The sequence below is a fragment of the Pelophylax lessonae genome, assembly GCF_965119305.1.
Source record: "Pelophylax lessonae genome assembly, chromosome: 8".
Taxonomy (NCBI): Eukaryota; Metazoa; Chordata; class Amphibia; order Anura; family Ranidae; genus Pelophylax; species Pelophylax lessonae.
This window is the reverse complement of record NC_138775.1, coordinates 217,493,218-217,510,660: the sequence shown is the minus strand read 5'-3', so window position 1 is coordinate 217,510,660 and position 17,443 is coordinate 217,493,218. Positions and strand designations below refer to the sequence as shown.

The window sequence follows — 17,443 nt, the reverse complement described above, 5'->3', positions numbered from 1 at the left end:
GTCTAGATGTTACAGCTGGTGGTGTGCTGGAGGTAGATGCGACACTGCCTGCTATATCATCATCCCTGCCAGTGGAGGCTGCCAACAGGTGACGAGTGACTATAGCAGGGCCAGGAACAGACTGATGTGCAGGTGGAGCAGGTGGAGCAGATGGAGCATGAGAAGGAGCGCAAGGAGAACTAGGAGGCCGACTGACCGATCTTTGGCCCTTTTGTGGGTTCTTTAAATGCTCCTGCCAACGGGCCGAGTGGTGGGTTGTCAAATGCCTGTTTAGGCAGCTTGTACCCAGGTGGTTGACATTTTTGCCACGTTTTATACCCTTCTTACAAATCTTGCAGATCGCAACTGTTTTATCTGCATGGGATGTCTCAAAAAAGGCCCAGCAAGATGAGGTGTGTATAGTGGCCCGGGAGACAACAGGTGCGGCCTTAGATGGAGTAGGCCGTCTGCTCTCCCCTCTTGCTTGCTCTGCCTCCTCCTCAACCTCAGACCCAACATCTGACTCCATCAAAGACTGAGCATCAGGCCTGGCCTGGGAGACAACAGGTGCGGCCTTAGATGGAGCGGGCCGTCTGCTCTCCCCTCTTGTTTGCTCTGCCTCCTCCTCAAACTCAGACCCAACATCTGATTCTATCAAAGACTGAGCATCAGGCCTGGCCTGGGAGACAACAGGTGCGGCCTTAGATGGAGCGGGCCGTCTGCTCTCCCCTCTTGTTTGCTCTGCCTCCTCCTCAAACTCAGACCCAACATCAGACTCCATAAAGGACTGAGCATCAGGCTGGAGTAGATGGATGACACTGTGGTCAAACAGCTCAGCTGACTCCTCTGCCATGTCTGAAGTTGGGTCTAAGGGAGGACATGAGGTGGACATGGACTCATCTGTATTTGTTCTGACAACTGCAGAAGACTGACCACTTTTCTCTGCCTGGGTCACTGTAGTTGCAGATGATGCCGATGATGAGGGTTTGTTCATATAGTCCACCACCTCCTGTACATACTGTGGACGTATAGCTTGGCCACTGCCGGAGAACAATCCAAATGGTGGCCTGGCTGAGGACTGACCACCACGTCCACCCCTGCCTCTAGACACCCTAGAAGCTGTGCCCCTTTCCGCAGCAGGGCCACGTATGCCTTTTCTTGGTCTACCAGGCATATTTCTCACTGATGCGTTGGCAACTGTGTGCGGTGAAAAACGCACACTGCTATGCGACCCACAGTTGTCGCTGGATACAGCACAGCAGATGTGTCACGCACAGTAGCAAAGCCTTTTGCACAGTGGACCTAACGCTTTGAACAACAGGCGTTAGGTTGTCACTGATGCGTTGGCAACTGTGTGCGGTGAAAAACGCACACTGCTATGCGACCCACAGTTGTCGCTGGATACAGCACAGCAGATGTGTCACGCACAGTAGCAAAGCCTTTTGCACAGTGGACCTAACGCTTTGAACAACAGGCGTTAGGTTGTCACTGATGCGTTGGCAACTGTGTGCGGTGAAAAACGCACACTGCTATGCGACCCACAGTTGTCGCTGGATACAGCACAGCAGATGTGTCACGCACAGTAGCAAAGCCTTTTGCACAGTGGACCTAACGCTTTGAACAACAGGCGTTAGGTTGTCACTGATGCGTTGGCAACTGTGTGCGGTGAAAAACGCACACTGCTATGCGACCCACAGTTGTCGCTGGATACAGCACAGCAGATGTGTCACGCACAGTAGCAAAGCCTTTTGCACAGTGGACCTAACGCTTTGAACAACAGGCGTTAGGTTGTCACTGATGCGTTGGCAACTGTGTGCGGTGAAAAACGCACACTGCTATGCGACCCACAGTTGTCGCTGGATACAGCACAGCAGATGTGTCACGCACAGTAGCAAAGCCTTTTGCACAGTGGACCTAACGCTTTGAACAACAGGCGTTAGGTTGTCACTGATGCGTTGGCAACTGTGTGCGGTGAAAAACGCACACTGCTATGCGACCCACAGTTGTCGCTGTACTGGATACAGCACAGCAGTTGCGTGTCACGCACAGTTGCAAAGGCTTTTGTACAGTGCACCTAATGCTTTGAACAACAGGCGTTAAGTTGTCACTGTATTTTGCTGCCTAGCAAGCACGTACACCTGCTGTGATAGAGCAGCACTGTGCCACGTGCTCACTAAACAGAACCCTCACACTTTCCCTACAGAAACTAAATTTTCAAATCTAACTAATGTAGTACAAAGTTCCCTAACTACACTAGATATCCCTTTCCACTAAATAGAAAGCTCCATACAGCAGAAGACTGACACTGTCCCTTAAGTTTTTTTTTTTGTAACTCTAAGAACCAGCACAATCGCTGTATCTAACTACACTGGCTGTAAGCTAAATACAATTCTGCTATATGGAGCTTTAGAACCACTCGATATATAGGAAATGTAGTGTAGCAAGCAGGAGTCAGACAGAACTGCTTCAACTCTCTTCAACAGGCTCTGGATAACTGTGCTAGGGGTTAGGCGGGGCCATCTTATATAGTGTGGGGCGTATTCACTCCTGATTGGCCTCTGGTCCCCGTAGTCACTCCAATCACGTTCCTAGGAGACTCCTGCCCCCTCATTGGCTTTTGCAGACGTTTCTGGGCCAATCACGGGCTTTTAAAGCCCAGTTCCTGTCCCAGTGCATTTTGGGCGGTTCTGGTGGCCGAATACCGAACTTTTGCTGCAAAAAGTTCGGTATTCGGCCGAATATCGAACATCCAATGTTCGGGTCGAACCGATGGTCGACCCGAACCGTTCGATCATCCCTACTCCTCGACAGCTTGATCAATGACACGATGCAATGCACGCTCTAGAAAGAAGGCGTAAGGTACGATGTCACTGATTGCGCCCTGGCCTTGACTGACCAGTTTGGTGATCTCATCAAATGGCCGCAGAAATCTGCATGCGTCGCGCATGAGCATGAGTGTCTGTGGTCAGATGTATCTTGGCACCAACACTGTGCCAGAGATACATTCACTTGCCGCTGAACATGGCCATATAGCTCTGGAAAGCCCTTCTGCGAGAAATATTTTCTTCCTGGGACATTCCATTGTGGTGTTCCAATGGCCACAAGGCCTCTGAGTCCACCAGTTGATATGGCAGTAGTTGGCGGGCTATCAGTTACGACAAGCCAGCAGCCGTTGGGCAAGAGGGTTATCCGGCGTCATTATTTTTTTAGGCTCCAACATTTGGGCCACAGAAGCCTGCCTTTTTCCAGAACAACGTGAGGATGGCATGATGGAAGGGGGAGTGGAGGACAATTGTGAGGAGAGAGGAGAAGGAGAAGAGGCTGGACGGTGAGAGCCTGGAGTGTGGCTTTGTTGGTTGCTCCCACTGGGCTCAGTGATGGGAGTCCAGCTGCCTTCTTAAGGCGGTCGTCTCTAGGTGAGTGTTGGGCTTACCGTGACTTATGCGTTGACTGCAAATGGCAACACTATTGTCAGCAGCAGACACAAAAAATCCCACACTGCGGAGCCATGTGCTGGCATCCTGGGAGCGCCAGATGTGACTGTACATGGTTGATGGCTCGCTCCTGATACATTACCAGTCTGCTTTGTCCCTCCTGTGCAATGTAAGTTCCGCCTGCTTCTCCTCCTGGTCCATCTCTCCCTCTGAACTCCCCTCCTCTTCCTCTCTTGTGGGCACCCACGTGATGTCCATAGACACGTCATCATCGACATCACCTTCCCCACCACTAACATTTGAGATCTCGGAGTAGGCAGCAACAGCAGGGACCAACCTCCTTGGGCTGATCTGGGTACTCCTGTCTCAGTAGAAGTCCTATGGGAAGAAACCGGTCAGATTAGGAGGCGCACACGTCACACAGAACTTGCGGTCCGTGCTGCAGCCGGCCGCAAGCCTTTGCAGGAATTTGTATGCCTATGTTTATGCTGAATACAAGACATCTAATTGTAAGTGCAATATCAACTGTTTTTTGAATAAATCTCAAGGGTAATACACTATTAGTCCTCCTTTTTCCTTTAATACACGGTGGTTTTGTGAGCTTGTGAAGAAGGAGGAGGTTGTGTTTCTTGCTGGTACTCGTTGCCATCTAGTGGAGAAAGAAAGGTAGAGCGGTTCTACATCCCACTTCAGGATTTTAAAGAGGAAGCAAGGCGGTGGTTTCACTGAATAAGTGCACACCTATTACCATCTGGTAAGAGGCTAATTCTTGGTGATTTACACGTGGTGTTTGTTCACAAGGAGATTGGATATTTTTTCAGCACAATAAAATATACTTGCACCTTATTTATTTCCGTTTGGTAAGGATGAATTTCACTTGGTGGTGGATACACGTATTATTTGGATAGAATACAATGCTACTCACCTGCACAATATTTATGGACACTTATGAACTTTTATGTTTATGCACCAATTGATTTGTATTATTAATTGGCTTCACAGATTGATATATGTTATATATATTCGCTTTTGTTGTTTTGGTTCACATATAGATGTATGTTATATATTCATTATTTATTTGTTGTTTAGCGCACCCCACACTACATATACATTTATTCATATTCAAAAGCACTGAATACCGGGAGCAGCTTCAACACACTATCAGCGCACCCATCCCCCCTTACAACATACTGGCTTATGATACCTTTGTCTTTCAGGTTTTTCTTTTTTTTAATTTCTTTTTCTTATGTTTACAACCTCTTTAATGTGACAAATGATCAGTTTTCAGAAGGAAACTAGAACCCTAGACTCTCCGCTTACTTATGCTTTGCATCTTTTATTATAGTGTAGCCCATAGGCCTTTAATTATCCCTGTTCTCCTTATAGTTACATTCAGTGTCAGGAGACAACATATACCTTAATATTTCTACTATACCAACAGACATGAGAAGTTCATACCACCCATTTTATACAGAGGTACGATATATCAAAGAAGATATACCTCCAACTGTTCACTGTTTATGGACACTGGTCACTTTCCTCTGACACTACCTGTGGATATAAAATATATACTTGTTTCTCTGTATTCCTCAATACCTGTATGACGCTGTGTTTGCTTGTTACTTTGACTTTCAATAGATTTTTCATGGAAAAAAAAAATCGGAAAGGCTGGTTGTATCCAAGTTGATTGATCGATCAATATTGGTATATTCAACCTATCCAAACATTGTTTAGTTCAGCAGGAACCGACTGAGATTTGAACTATGGCCAGCCTAAGATGGTGTTGCCCTCTGTCTCTCCGCTTTGTGTTATATATGCCAAATGGATCCACCCAAGTTCCTATAAGGTGCTGCAACCCAGACAAGTGGTTCTTTAAAAAAAAAAAAAAAAAAAAACTGGACTTTCATAGACTTATACCTTTTTAGGTTTTAGGTCAAAATTTTAAATATTACTCATTTTTTCACTGCTGTTCCTTGGTGTTTTAATAAGCACATCTAGTCCTACAAACATTATTGAGAACCTGGCTGGTGGGAATGGTGAGGTGCATTTCTGATCATGATGATTTAAAGAATGCAGTATAGCAGGATGTCCCTAAAACTGTCCATATCATTTTCTAAAATATACACTATATACTATTTAATATAACACTTTATCTGAGTACTTACTCTGGAAACCTCAAAATGTATTTTCCCCATAAAATAATAAAACTAAGTCTTGTTGGATCAAAACAGAAAGCGCCAAGACAAATGGTCTGGTAATGAAAATTCTTAACACTTAAAAAAATGATCATAGAATACAAAGAAATTGTACAAAGGCCATGATGTGCAGAAAGATGAGATAATATGAAGCAGAATTGAAACAAAAAAGTCTTGTCTTTAATGTTTAAATTTAGCCTTGGCAAGCACTGCTTGTTTTCTTAACGGCTGCCAACAGATCTGATTGGATGATTCAGTTTTGGATGTTTCCAGTGTGCGTGGCACTGTGTCACGTGTTTTATGATGTCACTGACTTTAACAAGTATAAAAGAGGAGCTGAGATGTACAGACAACCACCCACTGAGTTGAAATCAACAATCAGTACAATGAAGGTCATCCTGCTTTTTGCACTGTTCGGTCTGAGCTTCTGTCAGGGTAAGCACTATTAATCATTAAATAAGATTTGTATTATATTGCTAGAAAAATGTGGACACATTTTTGAGGGTCTTCCAGCACTAATAAACTATGTCTACGTTGCATTATAGATACTAAATGTCCAGTAAATCCTAACGCAGATGACCCTAATTGTCTGACACAAGCAGTAAAGGTAAAGTAATAATTAACATGAAAACAAAAATTGCTTTTTGTTCTTATTTATTCCCTTAATTTGTCATCAAGACAAGGTAGAGCATGCTATTTTTAATTTAATGTAATAGGAATCTGGGTAATGCATTGTATGGGTGAGTCACATCCAGTACAACTTCTCAAAAAACTCAATCACACTGTTATGTTACCCTTAATTTTATGATTGGAATATGGAATGGATCATAGGGCCCAGATATCCTATGGTATAGAACTGTTCTTGGTTACACACATATCTTTAATTTTACCTCACTTTTCCAAGGTTACTTTACCAAAGAAATGGAGAGGTTGTTTACCTAATTTTGTTTGTTCATTTCGTGAATAAGGAAAAAATGGATTCTCATTTAAAACACGTGATTGTTACTTAAAGGCAGCCTATACAGTGATCATTTTATTTTTTCATTCAACCAGAGGGTTCAACAAGAAAAGATCTGATTCCCCCATCCACACGCTCAATGTAAATGGGGAATCACTCCTGCAATGCTTTTGTGTTCTGCCGGCAGGGAGCCATAGACACTGATCATTCTGGAAAAACCCAACAGGCTGGTTGTACACTAGTCAATTGATAGATTGTCTTATGCACCACTAGCTAGCCCATACATGGATCGAAATTCAGCTGGTCCCTGCTGAACCGACCAAATTCTGATTCATGTATGGCTGGCTTAAAGTGGAGTTCTGGCCTATTTTGCAGCTTTAGTGATTCCTGAAGTGTTCGCTATGCTGATCAACAATTGAGCATTTTCAATTTCTTTTGGGGGGTCCCTTACCCGTATTTGAGGCCGGAACTCTGCTTTAAGTGGGATTGCATGATTGAAATGAACACAGTGTTGTTGTTTTACTTTGCTAAGTAAACAGTTTTTTTCTTTACTAAATTAGCTCCATTCAGTTCAAAAGTTCTACTTGCCGAACAATCTGTCATCACCCTGTACAATTACCACGCATTTCTTTGTTAATAGTGTTGGATATAATTATCACTAACATATGTCATTCATTTTCAGGGACTTGGAGATTTTCTTCCCGCTGTTGGCAAATACGTTTGTGCATACAATAAATTTAAGGTACATTTTATTCTGACTTTAACAAAGTGTTACAAAACAAACCTACTTTAAAAGCACAGTTTATAAAGAGCCACTATACAAAAATAATGTTTGTGGAGCTTCTCATTTATCCAGGTCATGGTATACCTAGTTGCAGTTTTACAATCCACCTCTAGTTAACTACTACTAGGTATAAAAAATGTGATTATTTGTCTCATGAAGCAGTTTTTGTAAAACAATGTAGTAATCTGAGAATAACTCATGAAGCTAAAATGTGTGTTATGTAATAGATATGTTATCCTTCGTAATGTGGATACAACTAAACAGCAAAAGAGTAGACTAAATATTTAGAATAAAAAAAAAAAAAAAAGAAAAGCTATATCTAAATAAGCATAAACTGTTTCAAGATCTATTTTTTTTCAATGTATCCCCTATGCTTTGTTTGATCTTTTCTTTTTTTGCTGTCTGTGTACCAAAAGGGAGATTTCTATTTAATTTCCATCCTGGAAATTCAACAAGGAGTGAGAGGAAATCTCTATATAATGGGAGCATTTTCATCTTAAACAGCTGTTTTATGAAATAGGTATCCCCACATTGCAAGATTTCCTCTCAGCTCTTGTCCTGGTAACAGCTGTGACATTTTGCATTTTCAGTCACCTTAGTGTATGTCCTACAAAAATGTCTTTCAGGACAAACAGGGAAATTGAAACTTCTTTGCAGGGACACATTAAGTAATAAAAAAATATATACAGTCTTATGAGAGCACCAAACAAGAAGCCAAAGCTTTTATTAATAAAACTGGTTCATAGCAGAAAAAAAGCCAATGCATTTGAGGGGCCAAACATACTCCTTCTTTATCAGGTCCTTTGTTGCACTTGTTAACATTGGGATAACTTGCCTTGTGAAACTGTTCCAAGTAGAAAACCAGAGATTTCTGCAGTATCAGCTTACACTAAAACCTTGGATTGAGTTTAACTTGGTTTGAGAGCGTTTTGCAAGACAAAGCAAATTTGATTATAAATTTTGACTTGATAAACAAGCGATGTCTTCATACACAAGTAATGTTACAACTGAGTATAAAAGAGAAGAGAGGTGCCTCTAAGTGTAGCAATATGGTTCCATTCAATGAAGGTACAACATTTAGCAACTCACATGGTTGATGAATAAAACAGGCACATCTAAGAATGCAGGCATCCAGGGAAAAGATGTCCACATAGACCATCCTCCGCACCACCATCGACATCATCCCTTCCACACTGCGCTCCACTAGCGCTTCAAGCCTCGCTTTCAGATTGCTCTACTGCAGGGTAATCTTCCCGGCCACGATTGCACGATTGTCTTCTCTGTTACGACTGCAGACTGACGGCGGCGAGAGCTGATGGTGAGGAGGATGGTCTGTGTGGACAGCTTTACTTTGGATGCCTTCATTCTTAGATGTGCCTCTTTAATTGTCAACAATGTGAGTTGCTAAATGTTGAACCTTCCTTAAATGTAACCATATTGCTACACTTAGAGGCGCCTCTCTTCTCTTTTATACTCTGTAGCTCCTGCTGGATTTTGCTTCTAATCCCCTTGTGGAGGCGCCATTTGTGGATGGACATTTTATGGTTACACAACCTATCACATTGCTATAATCTTTTTTATATGGATTAAATACTAAAGGATTTATGAATAAATGGTTGTGGAACAAATCATCTGAGTTTCCATTATTTCTTTTAGGGAAATTTGCTTTGCTATAAGAGTGGTTTGGATTACAAGCATGTTTCCGGAATGAATTATGCTCGCAATCCAAGGTTTTACTGTATCTGAGTCCATGAAAGCAGACCTGAGTCCTGATGAAGGGGTGTTTTTTTCTGCTATAGATGTTTGTTTGTGTCCTATTCAGAAAATTATTAACCTTTAGAGCCCATTCACATTAGCGCGACTTGTCAGGCGTCTTGTCAGCCTGACAAGTCGCACTCGGTCGCGGTCCATTGATTAGCACAGGACCCGTTCTAATAGGAGCGACACAAGTCGCTCCGACTTAGAAAATGGGTCCTGTTCTACTTTGGGGCGACCTGGAGGCGACTTGCATAGACTTCCATTATGTGAAGTCTCTGCAAGTCGCGCCGAAGTCGCGGTGCACAGCGGTGCACGAGACTTCACAGGTCGCCCCCCAAAGTCGTGTCACGCTAGTCTAAATGGGCTCTAAATAACATTTACAAAATACAGAAAATAATAATACAAAAAGCCAAGATGTTCAGAAGGTAAAGGTGGTAGGGAACAGATTTAAAAATAAAGGTCATTAGGTTTTTAAGGTTTGCAAATAACCTTGGCAAGCAATGCTTGTTTTCTTAGGTGTCCGTTCAACAAGGCACAATATGACCTGCAAACATCATGGCTATTCACTGAATATAAATCCCTCAGAAGGGCAAGTTTATTAACAATTGTACTTCTCTGACTGAGAAGAGAAATGAATGGAATATGCAGTAAATGGTCACAATGTGTATTGGAAGTGAGGAGAAAACACTCTTCAATAAAAACTAAAATAGCAGGGAAAGAAGGGAAAATAACAGTTAAAATAAAACGAATTGTTAATAAAAAAAACTCACTGAGCAGGGCAATGTATGAAAATGTGTTTTATTTCTTATATCAAGACATTCCTGTGACATTTGTAACCAAATGTATTTATGGATTTATAACTACACTTTGGTACAAGTGTCACTGAAATGTCTCGATATAAATAAAAACACAATTATTAATGCATGGTCCCTCTCCAATAGGACTTTATTATTGTTATTTTTACTGTCCACAAACAGGATGGGAATATACTGAGGTCTAATGTGAAAATATACCCACATTAGACCTCAGGAAATATAAAGGACATGATCCCCTAAGCACCAGGATATGTTTTTGAGGGGTAAAAGAAGGTCTCTGACTTTTTAAGCCATAAGGGGCATGGTGATATATAGCACCCTATAAAAACTGCCATGTATATATATGCACATGCTGTATATTTATAGTTGTATATGTACACACACATGCTGTATATATATATATATATATATATAAAACCTGAATGAGAAGGGTGCCTTTCACTGGGGCTGCCAAGCAGTGACATTCATCTGCTTCCTCATCACATTGTGACTGTTTATCTCTTCTCTTTCCCTGCTATTACCATCTCTGAGGTGGAGAAGGAGGGAGGGAGATGATTTCTCTAATTTTGCTGCAGTAGGAGACAGAACAACATCTCCACTCCTCATCACAGTCATATAAACCGCTGTACAGTGGAGATAAGTGATAGTCACTATCGCAGCATATATCAGTTTCACAATCAGACACTCTAATCACTGCCAACAGATCTGATTAGGTGTTTCTGAATGTATTTTGGTGTCTTGGACACTTTCCTTTAACAGCATAATTTGCCGTGACATATTTGGCCAATTTCTTTACTGTAGAACATCCTGGCACAGAAACCAGCTGGCACCTGTCTAAAGGCTTTCATTAAAGTGTTATTGGTGTGTTGAGATTGCTTTAGGAGATCCAGTTTTTAATAGGGCGGTTACAATAACTGTATAAAATTATTTTATGCAACCATTTGTTGTGTATTGTATGAATAATGGCAAGTAAAGTTTTCACTTTCCTTTTTATTAAGTTTGACTCTGTTATTTTTTTTTTTAGGAGGATCAAAACATAGATAATTACAACGCTGGAGCACAAATATTCTATGATATATTGGTATAGAGTACTAATTTAAGACTTTATGTATAGATTAGCTGTTCAAGAATATATATATTTTTTCTTTTTATGGCCAACATGAGCATAGGAAAATATTTACTAAAGTCTATTCAGTAAAAGAAAATTGAACCCTACCGCACTGGAAGATTAAAGTGGTGGGGTTGGAGGGGGCGGGATGGAGGAGGTTTTCACCAGAATAGAACTACTGACTGTAAGTTATGTCCCTTGTGCTGAATTTTCCTTTTGAGCTTGGCTGTCATTAGGCTTTACACTGATTGTAAAGGGAATGTGTTTTATTCTTTCCCCAAACAATAAAGAGAATTTTTTTAATAACAAACATACATACGGTACTTGCCTGCTCTGTGCAATGGTTTTACACAGAGCAGCCCAGATCCTCCTCTTCTGGGTCCCCCGCCAGTGATCCTGGCTCTATCCCCTTTCTGAGTGCCCCCATAGCAAGCAGCTTGTTATGGGGAAACTCATGCTCATTGATCGTGAGCTGCACACTGTGTGTCCATTAACACACACAGCGCAACCCAGCCCTGCCTCTGCACTTTGCCTGCCTCCATGGCCAGAGAGGGTAGAGGGAGTGGAGGGAGCCACTGCTCTCAGGTACAGCACTGGATAGAGATCAGCCTTAGATAAGTATTTTGTGGGCTAGTAAGAAGGAGCTGAATGCTTTAAGTTTAAAAAAAAAAAAAAAAAACTCTTCTAGCTTTAGAACCACTTTAATGGTATAGCGTATAGACATGGAAAAAAGATACTACCCAAATCACAAAAATGTATGCAATTCCCTTATCTACCATAAGTATTTATTATTACTGTTATTATTAATATTAATAAAACCTCTAATAATGTACTTTATTCTCTTTTTGCAGGCGTGTTTAGGCTGTGATATTAATAAATATCTTCCTAACGGTCTTACTATTGTAAGTCTCTCTCCATTTAAATCTCATTTTGATATAATGTATGCAATTAGAGCTGCATGATTCTGGATAAAATGAGAATCACAATTTTTTTCCTTACAATAAAGATCATGATTCTCTCACGATTCTCGGCATAACATCATTTTTCACATTATACAAAAAAAATTGGGCTAACTTTATTGTTTATTTTTTTTTTTTAATTCATCAATTTCCCCCCCAAAAATATAAAATATTGCAATGGCCACCATTTTATTCTCTAGGGTCTCTGCTAAAAAAATATATGCAGCTCTATATGCAATGTGTTTCCAGCTCATGAGCCACATTCAAATATGATAAATGGCAGAAAAATGATTTCAGTAGTCCTAATTCAATAAATCAGTAAAGAATCATCCAATCACGCACAAGGCAAAATCTTTTATTTTTTATTTTTAAATGCATAATGATTTGGTATCCAAATGTGAGCATTTTTTGATCCGTGAGAATAATTTCCAACTTAGTAAACCAGTTCAATGAACAATGAAGATGCACAAGGTGCAGTAAATATGCTAAACAAACACATTTTGGCTTTCATTGAAATACAGTATTCAGAGCAAACAATTGTGACTACTGATTGTCAATTGGTCACTATACTTTGCTGTTTGCGTTTATAAATAAAAATATTGACAACTTTTTATTAGAATGATTGGAAACCCTTTTGATGAATAACAGAAATGAAATAATTTTTGGTTAGTTCCATGGTTAGACACAGGAAATTTATAAAAATATACAAACCCAGTGGTACGTGTACAAAAATCATGATATTTACAGAGCCAGGGGACAGGCTGCACATTCTCAGTTTGGTGTGTATTGCTAGAGAGTTTTATTTTTCTTGGGAGAGTTCATGTGATCAGCACAGAGCCAATCAGCACTGTCCAGACAGGGGGTCAGGGATCCTGCATCCTGATAGGACAATCGTGGGAAAATGAAAACTCCTCCTACAAGCTTTACCAAACATCATAGTCACAAGGCTGCTATATACGGGTGATGAGAAAAGGTATTTAGCAGTTTAAATTTACTAAAATAATTGCATTTCCATGTTCTGTGTACTGTGGGAGACCAGATAAAGTAAATGCAGGGTTCTGTGTTTAGTAACACTTTGAGGGGAAAAAAGCCATCGAAACCTGCCTGGTCCTATGTGAAAAAGTAATTGCCCCCTAAACCTAATAACTGGTTGTGCCACCCTTGGCAGCAACAACTGAATCAATCGTTTGTAATGAGCCTTTCACATCGCTGTGGAGGAATTTTGGCCCACTCCTCTTTGCAGAATTTTTTAAATTCAGCTACATTTCAACCAACCGGGTTTAAGGTCATGCCACAGCATCTCAATCGAATTTGAGTTTGGACTTTGACTTCAAGCTTCCGATACCACCACCTCAAAGTAGCTTAGAAAGCTTCCCAGTTGTGGAGCGTCATGCGTTTTGGCATGTTTATAGCACGTTATGTCATGTGGCAAAACACGTGTCTGCTAACTTCGATTGGCGTTTTATTAACAATTAGGTTTCATTCACAGCGGCATGTTTCTGAATGTGCAGCAACCGGCACAGAAAACATTCACTTTGCCATATTTTTTGAAAATGTACTGCAAATGCGTGTCTCTCTTGTGTTCACATTTAGGTTGCATTTGCATCTTCATGTTTCCTAACGCATGGCAACCTGCACAGAAAAGATGCACTTTGTTGTGTGTTTTGGAAAGGTGTGGCAAATTTGTGTCGCTCTTGAGTTACCATTTAGGCTGCATTCACACCTGCAAGTTTCTGAACCGCTCAGAAAATGTGCAATTGGCACTGCGTTTCAAAACGCACAGCAGATGTGCATTGCAGTTGCATTACCATTTGTACTTTCACAGCAACCCGCCCAAAAAAACGTGTGTTTTTCTGTGCGTTTTAATAATGTGTGGCAAATGCATGTCCCGCTTGTGTGACTATTTAGGCGGCATTTGTATCTGTGCATTTCTGAACGCACTGTAACCCACTCAGAAAATGTGCATTTTGCTTGCATTATCATTTAGGCTGCGTTCGCATCTGTGCGTTTATGAATGCAGGATAACCACACAGAAAAAAACATGGCAAACACGCGTCAAGCTTGCGTTGACTTTTAGGCTGCATTAGCATTTGCTTGTTTCTGGACGTGCAGCAACCCGCCCAGAGAAGGTGCAGTTTGCCGTGCTTTTTGGAGACATGTTGTAAACCCACATTGCGCTTGTATCTTCATAATGGCAACACAAAGGTGATGCGTTTTTGCAGCACATTTCCAAAACCTGCAACAAAGCACATGTTTTCTGTACGTTTGGAAATGCACAGATGTGAATGTAGCCTTTAATGACACCCCAATCATGGTTAGAATGTTTTGCTAAGCTTTTGTCACGCAACAAGATGCACTACAATCATGCCAAAGCACGCAACGCTCCAGGGCCAAAAAGGTTCTTAGCTACTTTAGGGCATTTGTCGCGCATAGGCCGATCATGTGAATGGGATTCCCTATGAGCGATGCGTGTTTATGTGCAAATAGAAACTTGAGTGGAAGCGCTTGTTTCGGCCACTCTCAGCTGTGAATGGAATCTGCTTAGAAGGAGAGTTTTTAGGCAGCAAGGGTGACTTATTGAAAGAGGTGAGGGTTAAAAAAATAAATTAAGAAAACACTTATCTTATCCAAGTCACATTGGAATTCTTATCTAATTGTGATGCAACTTCTGTAAGTGTTTAACATGGAAGTCTATGGGGCTGAAATCACAGGGCACCATTGAAAACAATGTAATTTCCTTTGTCATGAGATTCTGTGCTACTCAAGTTCCATCAGAAGTTGCACTAGTTAGGGACATGGGCATTCCAGTGCATTTTTGATGCATTTTGGCGAGTTTCAGTACAGTTCATTGCAGATTAAATGCAGCATGCTCTAATTTTTTTTCTGGAACTGGAAAGCACTGGAACTGACCACATTTGTGTGAACTATGCCTTTGGAAACCATGTAACCTATAAATGCATTTTTATTGCCAAAAAAAATGCACTGGACTGAATGTAGTGTGAATTGGTCCTTAATCATGTTAGAACACACAGGACAGGACACAGTACACAGGACAAACATGGAAAAGACCCATTTTGTTTAGGACCTAAAAAGGTCAACTGCTGTAATTGAAGGAGAACCAGATCCGCTCTAACTATAGTGTCCCATATGGACTTTTATTTTCTATATGATTCTTCATTCATTCTCTATGAGAACGGCTCTATGATAAAATAGTAGAAGGATGTGTGCACAGGAGTTACATGTTTCTGGTTGCAATTAACATTTAAAAAAACAATTAACATCAACAATTAACATTTACATTAACAATTAACTTAATTAATTTAACAATTAACATTAACAATTAACATTGGAAAAAAAAAACATTTACGATGGAGATCATCTGTTTCAAATCTATACATACTTTACCTGAGGCAGGACCTTGAGTGGTTCAAAACAGATTGCATGGATTTATCATATGTAAACTTTGTGGATTTTGCAAACATTTAACCACTTGCCACAGCATATCTACATTGTACTGCGGCTAAGCGGCAGATGTAGGCCTGCTTCCGAGTTTAGGGCATGCGCATGTGTGCCCCCACCTGGCTCCTGCTGTGTGATTGTACATAGTGGGAGCCTGTCAGCAAGCTGATCAGCTGTGTACATTCACAGCGGAGAGCTCTGTGTTGACATTCAACACAGAGCTCTGTACACAGAGAAAGGGGTGAGAAACTTACAGATCAGTTAGTAAAAGCAGCACACTTAGTTAAGCAGACTTTAACCACTTGACCTCCAGAATATTTACCCCCCTTCATGACCAGGCCATTTTTTGCAATATGGCACTGTGTTACTTTAACTGACAGTTATGCAATCGTGCGACGCTGTACCCAAATATATGTATGTCCTTTATGCCACAAATAGGACTTTATTTTGGCAGAATTTGATCACCTCTGCAGTTTTTATTTTTTGCGCTATTAACAAAAAAAGACCGTCAATTTGGAAAAATAACCAATATTTTTTTACTTTCTGCTATAAATCATATCCACACAAAAAATGTAAAAAAATCGAATCTCTTCATCAATTCAAGTCAATATGTAATCTGCTACATATTTTTGGTAAAAAGATCCCAATAAGCATTTATTGATTGGTTTGTGCAAAAGTTATAGCGCCTACAAACTATAAGATTTTTTAAAATGTATTTTGTTTACTAGTAATCAGCGACTTATAGTGGGACTGTGATATTGTGGTGGACAGTCGGACGCTAACTGACACATTTGACACTTTTTGGGGACCAGTGACACTAATTCAGTGATCAGCACTAAAAATTGCAGTGTCACTATACTAATGACACTGGCTGGGAAGGGGTTAAACATCTGGGATGCACAAAGGGTTACCTGTGTGCCTGCCCAGTGTTTTAGTGTACTGTGGGAGGTGATTTTACTAGGGGAAGGCATGAATCCATGTCCTGCTTTGCAGGAACACAGGATTCATACCTTCCCTATTGACAAAACAGCGACCTTCCTTGTTTACATAGGCAGACTGCTGTTCATCTCTGTGATGGATGATCGACAAGTGGCAGTGGACATCGAGTTTGCGGTACCCACAGATTAGCTCCCGCGGTGTATAATCACATGCGCACCCCAGATCCAAGAGTGTCAGATCAAGTACTAGGTACATGATCCGGTGCAGCAGTACCACCTTGCTGCCGCATAAGTAAGTTAGACGGGAGGCGAGTGGTTAAACCCCTTGATCGCTTTAGATGTAAGCCCCCTTCCCTGGTAGCATCTTTATAACAGTAACATTGTGTAGTGTAATTACTGATTACTTTGTTAATCTCACTGGTGGTGTCGTGGCACTTAGTTCCCCAAGCATCAGTTAGTGTCAGATTGACAGCCGCAATATCCCAGTTGCTGATCGCTGCCATTAGTAGTATAAAAAAGAAACATTCCAGTAAATAAACCATAGTTTGTAGGTGCCATAACTTTCACACAAATCATTTAATATACACTTATTGGGATTTTTGTTTAATAAAAACATGTATCAGAGTACATTGTGGCCAACATTTATGAAGAAATTAGATTTGTTACATATTTTATTGGATATGTTTTATAGCAGAAAGTGAAAAAAATATTTTTTTTTTTTTTTTTTTTCAATATTTTCTGCATTTTTTCATTTATATCGCAAACGATAAAAAGCCCAGTGGTGATCAAAAACAAACAAAAGAAAGGACTATTTGTGTGAAAAAAATTTTCAAATTTTGTTTGGGTACAGCGTTGCATGATCGCGCAATTACCAGTTAAAGTAGCGTAGTGACAAATAGCAAAAAATGGCCTGGTCATAAAGCTGATAAAATCTTCCTGAGCTCAAGTGGTTAAAAAAAATCACCAGAGGCGTTGCAGAACAAATCTTGTAGAGTATTTTCTATATATGGGAGCAGAGGGTACAGCCCATATCCTGTGTGTATGGATCAGGATTGG

General features: G+C 40.7%; 1 protein-coding gene and 2 long non-coding RNA genes across 4 annotated transcripts in view; 2 read left to right on the top strand and 1 right to left on the bottom strand.

Moving 5' to 3' along the window:
• Nucleotides 1–11,047, top strand: part of LOC309561596 — a 249,865-nt gene extending 238,818 nt beyond the window's left edge. The window contains exons 1-3 of one of the 2 annotated variants that reach the window (XR_014225585.1): nt 6,186–6,215; nt 7,249–7,308; nt 10,948–11,047. This is a non-coding gene — a long non-coding RNA (uncharacterized lncRNA). Of the gene's footprint in view, nt 1–6,185; nt 6,216–7,248; nt 7,309–10,947 lie in introns of those variants that run through there. The other variant, XR_014225584.1, reaches the window with a different exon arrangement.
• The window catches only part of LOC309562231 (uncharacterized protein), a gene marked incomplete at its 3' end in the record, with an annotated part of 1,785,816 nt that overhangs the window by 1,534,427 nt on the left and 233,946 nt on the right, over nt 1–17,443 (top strand). The gene's annotated exons all lie outside the window — the stretch shown is intronic.
• The window catches only part of LOC309561597, a 971,235-nt gene that overhangs the window by 906,988 nt on the left and 46,804 nt on the right, over nt 1–17,443 (bottom strand). The gene's annotated exons all lie outside the window — the stretch shown is intronic.